A 12,287-nucleotide genomic window follows, 5' to 3' on the forward strand; every position below is an offset into this window, starting at 1 on the left:
TGAGGTTTCAGATCTAAGTGAAGGACCTAAATGAAATGAAGGGCTGTATCCTGATATGAATAAATAAGTGAGCAAATGAATAAATGATTAAAAAGAGTGTGTGCATGTCTGTCCATCTATGGTAGATTGATTTTGATCATCATTCTAGCTTATTGAAAGGTTTTGGATCTTGTTTCTGGCATATTTATTCCTCTCTTTTGGTTGCAAGTTTTTGGTATTTTTAATAATCATACCAACTATATCCTCATTAATGTTAGCAGGACAAGTCCAAGGATAAAGTCTTGAGCTATGCCTTTCATGAGCTTCCCTTGGCATTCTTTGTTTCACATAGGGACAGATCTACCTAAGTATACTATAGTCCAGTTTCTATTCTTGTCATCAAATCCTCTTTCCATCATTCTACCCATAAACCAATCAACATTAACTAGTGATTCCTTTGAATCACATATTGGGCCACTTCTACAGTGAAAACCTAGAGAAGACATAGGTTGTAATCTAATACAGGAGAAAGCAGTATAAAAGGACAGTTTTAAGACTATGTGACAATTTTAATCCAATTTTGAGGACCACTGGTTTAGCAACAATTGATTCAGGATGGTGATTTGCTTGGAAAGTAGGGTGATAGTTCATGGAAGCAACTGCAGTGTCCACATTGGTTGAGGGAGGCAAGGTTGGGAGGGAAGAAGAGAGGGAAGGAGAGAGAGAAATTGATAGAAAGCCTGACAGACTGGGAAAAAATGCAGCTTTCAGGAACTAGCTGTTTTAATGTGTGATGGTAGAAGGAGGAAAGTAAGAAAAAGAAAGCTGGGAGGACTGGAAGTTGGCACTGGTGTGGGGGTTTGAGTTTAAGATGTCAAAGATCATGACAAGGTCTAGTATATGGATAGGAGAGGGGTTAGCAGAACTGGAGGGAAGGTGAAAATGTTGGTATTGAAGTCAAATAATTGTGATGTTAGGGTGTTGAGTAGGCTAACTGCACACGTGAAAGTCATCTTAGATGAATGACAGCAGGACTTGGGATGTCATGAAGACCATGAACCAATGTGGAAGTGATGAAGCAATCTTTATAAACCAAGACAAGTGTACAGTTCTGGAAGTGGAATCTGGGATTCATGAGGCAGCTACTGTGAGTTGAAGTACCGTATCTATTCTTCCTTGACAATATAATCGTAATTTTTAGCTGAGAACATGGCTGCCCAGATTAAGACTACATTTCCCAGCCTACCTTGTAACTAGGTAAGGCCATGTGATTAAGTTCTAACCAATAGAATATAAGTGGGAGTGGTGCTTACAGTGGACACAGAGCTTCCTTACAGAGAAGTCTGCCTTCTGTGTTCTGGCTAACTTTAATGTGCTTGTGCTCTTATGAAATGACAGTCCTCCTGTACCATGAGGTAAAAGATACTGCTGAGGGTGGTAGAGCAGTAAGTTAAGAAATGACCTTGGCTCTTCCTGACCTTGTGAAGCCCACCCCTAGTAACTTTTCATGTGAGAGAGATGCAGTATCTCATCTCCAAAAGCCATTGCCATCATGGGGTTCTGGGGTTCTGTCCCTTATAGTCAAATGAATCCTTCACATAGCTCAGGACCGGGGGGAGAGGATAGCTAGTATCAGCAGGGGAAGAAGCAACAGCTCTGAGAGAGAGCCAGATTTCAATTTAAGTCAGAAGGTGGAAACCGTGTTCTGAAATGAGCTTATGGATGCTGAAGGGCTATTTTATATGGGAACAGGGCTGCCAGAAGGTACAGTGGAAAGCTTTGAGGAAGATAGCTGCCAAAGAAAGCAGGGATGGAGAACAGTTCTGGAATGCAGAGAATTCACATTTTGGCAGAGATTGAAGAAGTCAAGGATGCAAGGGAGGTGGTAGAAGCTGACCTCAAAGACTCCAGCAGATATATGATGTAGTTGTATCAGTCCAATGCAACCAACCCTAAACAGGTAGGAGGCCTGATGACTATAGCAAATAGGAAGTAAGGTGTGTTGGTGCTGAGGCCTGGGACAAAAATACACCCTGGTCTAATGGGATCTCCTGAGAGACTGTCAAGATACCCTATCAACATTTCTGTAAATAAGACTGGGACCAGTGTTCAAGAAGGAAATAAAGGTAATATACTGCTTATTATTCTGGGACAGTCCCTGGTGGTTTCTGATGATCTCTACTCTTTCTCTAAGTGCTCATAGGCCATCTCTTTGAAGATCAAGGTTAGGTATTTTCCCTTGGATTTGACATTTTGAGTTGCACATGGCTCACTTGTTCATTATCTAGACACAAACTGGATATTTTTATTCTCTTTCCACATGTATATTCTCACATTGCATTTTGTTACCTATGGCTCTTAGAATTTGTGATTTTCTCTTTCCTCAAGACTGCTTCCTTGCATGTATTAGGAATCTGCACTTAACTTCTTCAGGTCTTATGGGTGAATAATTTTTTTCCTGATTTATGACAGTCACTTTAAATTATTTTTTCCCACTTACAGCTCTACTGGTTTAGTGATGCATTTTCTGCTTCATCTGTGATTTTTTTTTTTTTTTAAGATTTTATTTGAGACAGCGAGTGCATGAGATCAAGAGGAGGGTGGGAGGCTAAGAGGGAAAGGGAGAAGCAGACTCCCCCACTAAGCAGGGTGCCCACGAGGCTGGATCCCAGGATCCTGGGATTGTGACCTGAGCCAAAGGCAGACGTTTAACCTACTGAGCCACCCAGGTGCCCCCTCATCTGTGATTCTTATCAATTACTCAGACTCCTTTGCATCAACTTTGGCCTTCTAATTATAATGGAATAAGAATTTTCTTGACTTTTTGTTTTTTTGGTACCTGATCAATTCTAATGGAATATGGCTTTGGTACCATGGAATTGATATAAAGTGGTGAAGCAATAAATGGGTAAAATAAACATGTATAATGAATGAGAATTCTCCCAGCAAATAAGAAAATAATTATCTACTTAATTTTTGGTCCTGATTTAATTACCTTTGGTCCCTGTGTGTGAATGAATACACATAAATAAATAGTACATAGAATAAACTTTTTTTCTTCCTTTTTAAATGTTCATTGTGAGGATTTTAATACCAGAATGCAATTTCACTAAAAGTGAATGACCTTTGGACATAAGAATGATTGGACTCTGGTTCCCATATGAAAAAATGGAAAAAAGCTTTGTAACTTCACTTCTAGAATGCCAGGGACATGATATAATCTTGAGGACATACTTAACATGTAAAGATCATAATTAGATTTGTTGAACCAAATATCCAAAGGATTGTCTGAAAAATACCTCCTGAACCCTAGGCAGATGGAAATGAATAGTTAGAGGAGACTGTTGCTCTGGGGTTAACCACTTGGGCATTAAATTCTGGATATGGTAGCTATCAGAGCAGGAGAGTAATTATGCATTTCCTGTAAGACCGGAATTCTTGAAAGCATTCATTAACTCTCAGATGGATTCTTCTTTGTAAAGAAGAATGAATAAAATTAGGTTTTACTTTAAACTTAGTTTAAATGAAGCGACATTTATAGACAATAAGAACATAAGCACCATTTGCAATCCCTGTATTTTCACATCTGATCCTTGTCAGTACGTAGGCCTAACTTGGTCTTTGTAATGAGGGGTCTTCAAATCACCACCATGTTGTTGCTCCTTTGCTTGGCATTGCTTAGCCACTTGTCAAAGGACATTTAAGGAGGCATGTGCATGTATCAAGTAGCAACTCCAAAAACAGCTACCAAAACAATAAAGAGTCAGTAATGGCTATGTCCTTGTTCTGGCTTGTGTGACTTTTAATGTTCAAGAAATCTTGTTTTAGAAGAGGACAGCATGGATACCATAGCTGATGGACTAAGACAAAGACACAAGTTGAAAGGACATTTCTCTTCTTAAAAGGATGGTGTGTAGTCCTGTGTGATAGCATGCTCCCAGATAAACAGTTAAAGACATTTTATTGCAGTATAAATTAGTGTGTGTGTGTGTGTGTGTGTGTGTCTGTCTGTCTGTCTGTCTGTCTAGCTGGGCTTTCTTCCGCCCCGCCCCCCCCCCCAAATGGGAGTTTGGTGAAGCACCGCAGTGATTTGTATAACTTGGTTTGAACAATAAAACTTATTTACCCTTAGCTAATTGGGGTAATTATTGCTCTCTGTTTGATGTTCAAGACCTTGGATTCAGACTGAGAGCAAAAACATGAATGGGGCCCTGCAAGAGAGCACAAGACCAAGCAAGAGATGTCAAGGAACTAGAAGGGAGGGAGGGCCAGTGTGAAGTGAGAGGGTGAGAAAGTGATGGCTAGATCAATAAAGGACACCAGAGGGACAGACAGATGAATGGGGGTGGGGAGAGGAGATGATGCACGGGGGGAGGGAGGGAGGAAGAGAATATGCAGAAACAAGTACAAGCAGGGGAGAGATGGGGGAGAGAGAAAAATGGAAAGTAGGGAGTCAACAAGTTTGTGGAGGTCTTGTGTTACTGCTTGAACTCCCTCTTGGTGAGTCATCACGGAGCAGTTTATTGGAAGCCAGTTAATGAATGGAAAACCATTTGAGAGACAAGTAGCCGATTTACCCCTATGGGTTAAATTTCCTTATTTCCACTTAGTCCATGCTTTCATCTCTTGAACTTGGGTCCTGAGCTATGTTAATCATTACTGAATATTAATATGGAAATGAGTTTACTCTGTTGCAAGTCCCAGTTTCAATCAGTAAGTAATTATGAAAATTAGTCTTAAAGATGCTGTGAAAAGGTGTTGCTTTCCAGGCAGTAATTAAACCTCTCAGCCATCTCTGGATGGTTGATTTTTTTTTTTTTCTTCTAAACTTTCTGCAGGTGGGAAAAGACTGAGTTGCTGCTGAATTACTCATTAGTGGAGGTAGGTAAAAGTTCCATCAAGAGAAGGGAATGAGCAGAATGTTTTAGGACCAAAGATTAAAAGATCATCTGCTTTCTTACCCAAAGGAAAGAATTTTAAGTTTGAATAGAACCTTTAAAACTCCAGTTTTCATAGGTGTATTTTTGAGCCAGATCTCAAAAATGGAGCTACATCTCCATCCTCAGTGGAAGCCAACCAAACAAGCTTGCCAATTTCAGTTTCTGGCAATTAGTAAACAGGTGCTCAAAAACAGCAACATATAATTGTTATTATCACCATCTATGAAGTGCCATGGGAGCTGTGCATGACTGCAGAAGTAGAGCATGAAAGACTTGTAAGCATGCTGCCCTGGTGGCTCCCTGCACCTCTGTCTTCCTGCTCCCCCACCCCCTCCCCGCAAAAGAGAACCTCACCCACCAGAAGAACAGGACAAAGCCCCTTCGCGACTCCTTCAGGTATGAAGCCTTCGAGGACATGGTATAGATCTAGGCACTATTCTTCAACTTTACATTTGCAGAAGTTGCAGTATCAGCAGGGTGTTGAGAATGTCCTTTTCTGCACGCCAGACATAGAAACTGACAAGGGTGGGGGGAAGGGGTGCCAGATAAAATACAGGACACCCAGTTACACTTGAAGTTCAAATAAACAAGGAGTGCAACATTATTTGTTGTTTACATGAGACTCCCAGTAAGCAGAAAAAGTAACTCGATGGCTTTTCCTTTCTCAGTAAAAGGCGATGGCTGTTGATCCTTCCGGATGGAATTTTGACGGCACATCCTGTGTTGATTTGCTAAGCTGGCCAGCCAGGTTGCATCACCTCCTTTGGGGAGTGCCAGACCCTAATAGTGTGGTCTGGGCCGCAATTGAGCCTGTGGTTCCCAGGTCTGTGATGTGTTGATCGGTTCTAGAATCCTTGTACCTTCTTTCAGAAGGTAGCATAGATGTAACTGGGAATAACTGTAAAAGGAAGAAGGCAGAATTTTTGGACTAGATCTTATCAGAGATTTATACAAGTTACAGCAGGCAATAAAACAAGCCTCTTAAATTAGGTTGCTTTCCTGACTTGAGGAAAAGTCCGTGGCTGTTGATTCATCAGTGAGAAAGTGTGCTTATATCTAAGCATCAGCACTTTTCTTGGGCTATTTGGTCATTCCATCACATACCCTACATGATTTTCAGTGTACAGACACAAGAGTTATTTAATGAGGAGAGAGAAAGGAATATAATTCTTAAAAACCGTTGAGTCAGATACTGTTTTTTTTTTTTTTTTTTTACTTTGAGGCAGTATCTTTAAAGAACTTGCAAATAAAAATGGTGAGTAATTGCTTACTTGTTGTAACTTTGCCTTTTGTTTGCTTTTTTTAAGGGAGTGAACATAGAGTGGTGAAAATTCTAGGAGTTAAGAGGCCTGGCCCAGTGCTCTTTCTGAATTCTTTCCTCTGGGATTAGCTATCAATGTTGATACATTCTGAATTTCATCATGAATTCTGGAGACTTAAATCTTCTGAGGTTACCCTAACTTTTTACGTTCCCAAACGGATTTGTCAAAACCTATTTTCCCTGTGTGAGTTGTGTAGCACATGCCCAACCCTAAACATGGGTTTGATTTCTTTTTGCATGGATTCTCTAAGTTAAGCTTGTTGGCTTTTTGAGTACATTGGAACTTTGACATATCTATTCTATAGACACAGATGTAGAGATAGATGTAGATATATATGTATAGATAAAGATAAACAGATTTTGTCAAGTCACACTGCTTCAGCAGTGGGTAGTTTAAGACCAATGTGAGCTGACAGGACTTGGATGCTTTGCCGCGCCCTGCACTTCCACAAGGCTCTCATGGCTTTCCTACATAGTGAATGTCACAGCAATGATCAGTGAAGAAGAATGCCTCCTGAATTCCTGACCAGCTGTCAGAACAGTTGCTTAAGTAAATGTTTCCTGATGTCCAGTGACCATTAATATTGTCTGTATACAACTGGTTGTAAGCGGAGCTCCTGGAGGTGGACTGTCTATACTTTAGTGAAATCCATAAAAAAGCTTTGTTATTGTTATCCACTGGATCAGGGAAGGCAAACAAAGCCCTTCAGACAGGACAGAAGCCCTTTTTTAAACATCTTTTTCTTTAGAGATCAGAGTGGGTCTCTGAACTGCCCGGAGACTCGAGGGAGGATCATACCAGTGTCAGTAAGATGTAATGCATGTTCCAAGATCCCTGTCCCTCCCCACCCCAAGTCTGGAACCCAGTAGAACTCTAAGATGGTTGAATACCATACCTCTGAATAATGAAGTGAGTCCTAGTGACCAGGATGCAACCATGCTCATCTAAGGCTTCCCAGAGATCTCCAAAGCTGTGTGTGTGGCATCAGGAGCAATGCCCAGTCTAGGATTGAATGCCTCTTTTTTGTGGTGGCTGAACTTGAGGAATAGAGTGTTTAAACCCAGGGACTTTTAAACTGTATTTTCCAAAAGATGGGAAAGAGAGCTAGCACTCAGGGTGAGGTCACACCTGATTACCCAGCCGAAGTTAGAGTACTTGTAAGCTTGTTGGCCCAGCAGTGTGATAGTCACTAACTAAATGGCCAGGGTCTTTGATCAGAAGTTACTTCCTAGATACATGCAGGCCACACAGAGCTGTTCTCAATAGGCATGGGCCCTCCGTTGTTTCAGTGTTGTTCTGAATGAAAGGTTTGTCCTCATTATGTTTAGTATGAGGAATTTCACATTTTTGTTGTAGAGAAGACTATTTACATCAACTTATTTCCTGTTAGGAAAAGGTTGATTATATTTGCTGGGTGCTGCTGGGAAGGGATGGGGTGTGACAAATTATGTGGTAGTCTACACTGGATCCTATAATATTAAAGAGTTGTAGCACCTCTTCTTTGGGCCCAGATGTGTCCTCAGAATGCTTCTCAACTCAGTCCACATAGTCCTGCTAATTAGTTGTCATTGACACATGAGCTGGTGCCAATGGCCACTTCCAGTTTAGAAGGATTATTTTCTCTGCTGATTTCTCTAGAAATTTGCCTTCAAAAACAGCTCTGTGGGTTTTTTAAAAAGTGGGGCTCAGGTTGGAGTCCTTTGGCCTTAGCAGAAAAAGGGCCAGGTCGTGAGACAGAAGGGTGGTCTGAAAGGGATTGGGCGTAAGGAACCCTTGCTTTTTACCCCAGGTCCCCTTGCCCTGTCACCAATGGGCGGTGGGCCCTTGGATGGGGCTAGAGGACCCTGTAGAGGCTTAGCTTCAACTAGAGCTAACCAGCCAATATATCCTCTTCTTGGGTAAGTTCAGTTCCTCCTCACTACCCTTTCCCACAGGGCTTTATGAACCTAATCTGTCTTATTATATGGACTTTTAAAATGGTGGGTTTGTGTAAGCTATTGTAAAAGGCTAAATGAATCCATCGTTGAACTTAGTAACAATTTAGAATCCTCCTTTCAAAACTACCATGCGGGCCGGGCTGTGAGTTACCCAGAATTTGGAGTGTAAAAAGCAAAGCAAGTAAAAATCTGCTTCCTGTCCGAGCTAACACTAACCCAGAGCCCTCCTGCTGCCCACCTCTTTGTGGCATTTTTAATCCACACTCTTGTGGCTTGAGCCAACCCTTGCCCATGTCCTAATCTTGCAGCGCAGAGTTGTGTCTTCAGACAGCAAACATTTACATCAAACAATAGACGCTCTTGTTGTCGGTTCTGCTGCTTTCAATAATTTATCTTGACTTGATGTTCATTAGCGCGTGCCATAGGCAAAAGTGCGTACCTCCAAACTTGGCTAATTACTGCGCTTTCAGTATCGGCACAGCTGAAAGGAACCTAGCCATCTTCATGAAGGGTGCTTTTCTGCCAGAGCCAGCCTTGAGTGTGGCAGGTGACAGGGACAGGGCTAGCAGTGATGAGCCAAAACCAGAGGAAATCCGGAACCATCAAGGGAACTGTAGTGCTTCCTTTTTCTCTAATATATTCCCCTTCTGCATCCCCATAGAAGCCATGGCACAGTCCAGAGGCTGGAAATTAAAAGCAATTTGGGTGGAGAGACACCACAAGTAGCCCTAGAAATTCAGCCACTGATTTACAAATTTAGTAGCAACTCGTGGAAATGCCGAGGCTTAGGGAATACTTGGCAAACCATCAAGGATAGCCGTGCCTGTTGTTCATTGCACAAAGGCACTAAGCCAAAGGGTTAAGTGGGGCCAAAATCCAACCCTTGCTCTGTCTGGCAGAAGGCAGCGTTGGCCTGGAGAGACGGAGGCCTTTTCCAAAGGCTCGCATCGACCCTGTCCTCTCACCGAGCTGTGTGCACACACAGGGCTCCTCTGCCCGTGGCAGGCACCTTTTCCTGATTTGTAGAACGGTGCCATTTGGGCTAATGGGCCCTAATGCCTGCTCCTGGGTCCTGAGAGTACCTCAGACTTTTATGGGAACTCTGAATCCATCATGGCCTCAGGAGCTTAGGAGATGGGCTCTCCCTGAGGGCAGGAACCCCCGGGGCACAAGATGATTTCAGGGTGCACATGACAACCCATGTAAGAGGCTGCTTCCTTTAACTCTTTCAGCCCTACTCATTAGTCAAGAAGAAAGTGTCAGTTTGCTAAAAAGGCTATCAGCGAGTGCTAGAAATGCTTTACTTAGCCACACCAGCCCCAAAATGGAGCTGAACTTAGAGCCAAAGGCTTCTGCAGGAAATTCTTCTAGGCACTTACTCGCCGCTTTAATAGTCGGTGCATTTGTGTTTAGAATGACCTATCTTTGCCAATAAGTTGATTTCTTGTTTTAGCCAAAGCCAACTTGTCACCAGCATGGACTGAATTTAGGAAGCACCGGTTTAGTGTAAAAAGACCAAATGTAAGAAGGGATTTATTTGAGTGCGGAAGAGAGAGGTCCTGACAGTAATACAGGTTTCTGACAACTTCTGCTAAGAAGAGAATGAAACATTTGCACTGTGTTGGAGGGATTTGGGCTTCAAATGTGCAGGGGTGTTTCTGTGTTTGTGTGTACTCGTTCCAGAAACAAAACCTGAGAGACTGTGGGCTCCATGAATTCCTGAGGGTGGGACTAGAAGATGGAGGAGAGACCGCAGTTATTTAGATGTCAAGCAATTGACCCCACATTTTTTTTCTGTAGGGAAGAAATGGCTGGATTAAAACCAGAAAGTTCCAGAAGAGGAGCACTGCTATTGATACTTGACTCAAGGTCTTCCTTCATACGTCCCTCTGTGTCTCCTTCATTTTGTCTTTCTCACACACGAGCGTGTGCATGCACCCCCCACCCCCAGCCAATCCACCAGTGATTCAAATCTGCCATCTCCCTTGTAGGATTCCCTGCAGAAGTGGCCACGTAAAGTTCCAGGCGTGACACACAGAACTAAGGGCATTGTTTTCAGCCCTCTTCAGGTGAAAGAACATACGCACCTGGCGGTGTGAATATGGTTGATATAACTGCAGTAAAAGCATTGTTTGGTATCCAGTGGCAACATTAGCTTCTGTTTACATAAAGAAAAAAAGTGTCATCTGATAGAAGCTCAGAAAACTGCTGCCACAGGCCTTTGAAACAATTAGCTGAGACTATTTCACAGAGCATTAAGCTTAACAATGTCAGTCTGTTCCTAAATGCTATTCAAGAAATTTTTTGCAATGAGGCCAAAACTTAGGTTGGCAAAAGGGCAACCTCAGATAGGCCATCATCCTTTTTTTTTTTTAAGATAAAATTGACCTACAATAAACTGCACGTATTTGAAGTGTAATTTGCTAAGTTTTGATATATCTATGGGACAATCACCATAATCAAGATAATGAACACATTCGTCACACCTAAATGTTTCTTGTGTATTTTGGTAATCCTAACCTCCTGCCCCTCTCTGTGTACGGCTTCCCCTGGTGGGGAAATGCCTTCTGTCACTACAGATTGGTTTGCATTTTCTAGAGTTTTATATTGAGAGTACAGTTTATACTCCTTTTTGTCTGGCTTCTTTCAGCATAATTATTTTGAGAGTCATATACGTTGTATGCATCATTAGTTCATTTGTTTTACTGGTGAATGACATTCCACCGTGTGGTCACTCCACAGTCTGTTTATCCATTCACCTGTTGATGGACACTGGAGTTATCTGTAGCGTTGGGTTATTACAAGTAAAGCTACTATGAACATTTCTGTATCAGTCTTTATATGGATGTATATTTTCTTTTCTCTTAGGACTGGATCATATGGTAGTTGTAGGTTTAATAAACTACCACACTGTTTTTGGAAGAGTTGTACCATTTTATGTCACCACCAAAATAAGAGTTCCATTTCTGGTGTGAATTCTAGTTCTTCTGAATCCTTGCCAACACTTGGTGACATGTAAGCCATTTTATTTCTTTGGTGGTTTTAATATTTCCTGAATAATGATGCTGAACATCCTTTACATGCTATTTACCACTTGTATATCTTCTTTGATGTGTCCATTTATAAAATTGGGCTGTTTTCTCATTATTCATTTGAGTATCCTTATATAGTCTGAATGCAAGTCTTTTATCAGGTATACGCTTTGCAAATATTTTCTCCTAGGCTGTGGCTTGTCTTTTTATTCTAACAGTTACTCTATCAGTTCTTTAAAGAACTGAAGTTTTAAATTTTGATGAAATAAAATTTATCGATTTTTTTTTTTTTTACAGACCTTGCTTTGGGTGTCACATCTAAGAAATCTTTACCTAACCTAAAGCCACAAATATTTTCTCCTATTTCTTCTTCTAGCAGTTTAAAAACTTCAAATTTTACATTTGGATCTGTGATCTGTGTGGATTTGATTTTACTCAATTGGCGCAAGGTATGGATCAAAGTTAAACTTTTTGCAAATAGACATCCAATTATCCCAGCACAATTTGCTAAAAAGTATTTTTTTCTCCATTAAATGGCCATTACATGTTTGTCAAAAATCAGTTGTTCTTATATTAATATATGTCTATTCCTGAGCTCTATTCTATTTCATTGATCTGTGTGCCTGTCCTTACTTGATTACTCCTGTGTAATCTTAAATAGTTGTTTCTGTTACTCTGGTTCTTTTGCATTTTCATATGAATTTTAGAATCAGCCTGTCATTTTCTATAAAAAGCCTCTTGTGATTTTGATTGGGTAGTGTTAAATCTATAGACTGATTAGGGGAGAATTGCCATCTTAACAATATCTGCCTTCCAATCTATGAATAAGGCTGTAATCCTCTATTCAGATTTTCTTTTCTCTGTTTCAGTAATGTTTTGTTTTCAGTAATGAGTTCCTTCACATTTTTGCCAGATTTATCCTTCAGTGGTTTTTATTTTTAATGATACTGTAAATGATTAAAAATTTTTTAAATCACTGTTTGCTGGTATGTAAAAATACAATTTTTTTTATGTTGATCTTGTATCCTGCAACCTTACTATAATCATTTATTAGTGCTAGTAGCTTTATTGAGCCTT

General features: G+C 40.9%; 1 protein-coding gene across 8 annotated transcripts in view; it reads left to right on the plus strand.

The window, feature by feature from the left end:
• LYPD6B (LY6/PLAUR domain containing 6B) overlaps positions 1–12,287 on the plus strand; it is a 165,880-nt gene that overhangs the window by 46,820 nt on the left and 106,773 nt on the right. Inside the window, exons 2-4 of one of the 8 annotated variants that reach the window (XM_078070768.1) lie at positions 9,979–10,047; positions 11,047–11,193; positions 11,508–11,659. The exons of 5 other annotated variants lie outside the window; for them this stretch is intronic. The gene's annotated coding sequence lies outside the window, so the exon portion shown is untranslated. The remainder of the gene's footprint in view (positions 1–9,978; positions 10,048–11,046; positions 11,194–11,507; positions 11,660–12,287) is intronic. 2 more of the 8 variants (XM_078070769.1, XM_078070767.1) reach the window with 2 other exon arrangements.

Source organism: Halichoerus grypus, chromosome 4 (genome assembly GCF_964656455.1).
Source record: "Halichoerus grypus chromosome 4, mHalGry1.hap1.1, whole genome shotgun sequence".
NCBI classification, from domain to species: domain Eukaryota; kingdom Metazoa; phylum Chordata; class Mammalia; order Carnivora; family Phocidae; genus Halichoerus; species Halichoerus grypus.